Source organism: Hippocampus bargibanti, linkage group LG01, assembly GCF_051943395.1.
Source record: "Hippocampus bargibanti isolate YZ-2025 linkage group LG01, ASM5194339v1, whole genome shotgun sequence".
In the NCBI taxonomy this organism is placed as follows: domain Eukaryota; kingdom Metazoa; phylum Chordata; class Actinopteri; order Syngnathiformes; family Syngnathidae; genus Hippocampus; species Hippocampus bargibanti.
Window position 1 is genome coordinate 24,462,460 of NC_142734.1, and position 2,736 is coordinate 24,465,195.

The following is a 2,736-nucleotide window of genomic DNA, read 5'->3' on the forward strand; positions in this document are numbered from 1 at the left end:
AGTCCGGTTATATCGATATTTTTTCCGACTCCCGAGAATATCGATATAACGAGACTTTGCTGTATTATGTAACATCGTCTCTGCCCCTGAACGCTCTATGGTCACTCAGGTAATGTTTAAACGTGCCTTCAAAATAAGATACACCACAAAAAGTACAAAGCACATGAAAAATACAACTCACATCAACTGAATCCGTGGGACCCCTGAGCTTGTTTCTCTGCAACAAGACTGTCCCATCTAGGGATAATGGGAGAGAATGACACCCGAAGTGTCTTGCTTATGTCGAATCTACTCGGTCGTTTTGTTTTGGTTGCTGTCACTGCAGAAAACCCCGCTTCACACAAATAAGATGTCGGAAACGACAACAGGGTATTCAGTGCTGTTGTGGCGATCTCGGGGTATTCTGCCATCACTTTAATCCAGAACACCGGCAGAGTTGTTGTGTCAAACATACTTTTAAGTCCGCCATCATTTGCGAACTCCAGCAGTTCTTCCTCTTGCACAGGCATGCTGGATTCACCTGGTTTGTTAACCAAGGGGTTGCGGATACATTCTTTGCCAGTTCGTGGGTCTTTTGTGGCTGGGAAGTGGCGCTCAAACTCTTGTAAAAGCAAAGACAGGTGCTCGTGGATCAGCTGGGGGAATGAAGGCTGGGACTCAGTCTCTTCCAAAAACCCCGCCAATGTTTGAAACATGTCAAATACACTGCTATTCAAGCGTCGTCCCCACTAATCCAGTTTGGCTTTAAATGCAGCTACTTCATCAGGCAACTTGAAGACAGTTGTCATTTTCCCCTGAAGTGACAGCTTGAGTTCATTGAGCAGGTTGAATATGTCGCACAAGTAAGCGAGCTTTGCGACCCATTCCTCGTCACGGAAATGTGCTGCAAGCGGTGACTTTTCATTTTTCAAAATAAAATATAGTTCGAACTCAGATAATAAATAAAACGGAAATTATGTAAACTATTCTTTCTGCGCGGACCGGTACCAAATGACCCACGGACCAGTACCGGTCCGCGGCCCGAGGGTTGGAGACCTATGCTCTAGTGCAGTGATTTTCAACCACTGTGCCGTGGCACACTAGTGTGCCGTGAAAGATCGTCAGGTGTGCCATGAGAAACTATCCAATGCCCCCTTTTCAAATTACAAATTTTACAAACAGTTATTAATCATTTTCTGCCAATATTATGTCATTGTCCTGTGTCGTTGCTGAAAAGACTGTGAGGGTAATTTACTATTTGTCCGTGTGGCAACACGTCACTGATTGCGTCTTTCCTGTGAGATGGTTCGTGGTGTGCCGCAAAAAAATTACCATGTAAAAAGATGTGCCCTGGTTCAAAAAAGGTTGAAAAACACTGCTCTAGTGGACGTGTAGTAATATCACACCACACTCGCAGCTGTGGATTGATTCCGATGTAGCACGACTGAAGGCCGAGGAGTCACATGCACGGCCCGCCACTGTCTAGATCAGAGGTGTCAAAGTCTTTTTTTGCCGTGGGCCACATTGTAGTTATGGTTTCCTCTCGAGGGCCGTTATGAATTTGGGGAAGCCATTCGAATGTTTAATCCCCTCCACATATTACATATAGAGCGCACAGCAAATTAATCAATAACTAGTTTTGAAATCTGAAGTCAAGAATAATGACTGTTATTGTGGTTTACATCCAAAAATATGAAAATTTGGTTAGGATTTTAGCAAGCATCATGGAATTTCACAAGTTTGATTTGCTTTGCAAAAAAGTTGTGGCGGGCATTTGGTCCCCGGGCCTTGTCTTTGACAGTCTTTGATAGTTATTTGTTTATTTGGTTGGTTCGTTGGTTAGTTAGCCAGTTAGTTAGTTATTCAGTCAGTTAGCTAGTTGGTTAGCTGACTAGTTGGTTAGTTAGTTAGTTACATAGTTAGTTTCTTTGTTGGCTAGTTAGTCCGGCAGTCAACTAGTCAGCTAATCAACTATTTTTTAGTTCGCTAGTCAGTTAGTTAGTCAGTCAGTCAGTCAGTTAGCTAGTTGGCTAGGTGGCTAGTTGGTTAGCTGGCTAGTTTGTTTGTCAGGCAGCCAGTCACCTAGTTAGTTAGTCCAATTCTTAGCTTGTTGATTAGTCAGTTGGTTAGTCAGTTAGTTGGCTAGTTAGTTAGTCAGAAAGTCAGCTAGTAAGCTAGTCCGCTAATCAACTAGTTATTTAGTTCGCAACTAGTTATTTAGTTCGCTAGTCAGTTAGTTAGGCAGTCAATCAGTTAGCTAGTTGGCTAGGTAGCTAGTTGGTTAGCTGGCTAGTTAGTTTGTCAGTCGACTAGTTGGTTAGTTTGTTCGTTAGTTTGTGAATTAGTCAGTTAGTTAGTCAGTCAGCTGGCTAGCTAGTTAAATAGCTGGTTAGTTAGTTCGTTGGTAATTTGGTTAGTTAATGAATTAATTAGATGGATAGTTAGCTAGTTGTTTAGCTGGCTAGTTAGTTACTTAGTTCATTGGCTGGGTGGTTAGTTATTGAGTTAATTAGTTGCCTAGTTAGTTAGTTCCTTAGCTGGCTAGTTGGTTAGTTGTTTGGTTAGTTAGTTGGTTAGTTATCTGTCTTGTTTATTTTTCTTTTTTTTGGGTGGGTGAATTTTAAAATGTGACCAACTTGGCCATTGACAGTGTTGAAGGATTTCACATGTCCCGGTTCCACGTGTGCAAGTTCTTTTCTCTCCACATTCCTGCAATGACCTCTCTTTTTCTCTCACTCTCTCTCACTCTCTCTTTCT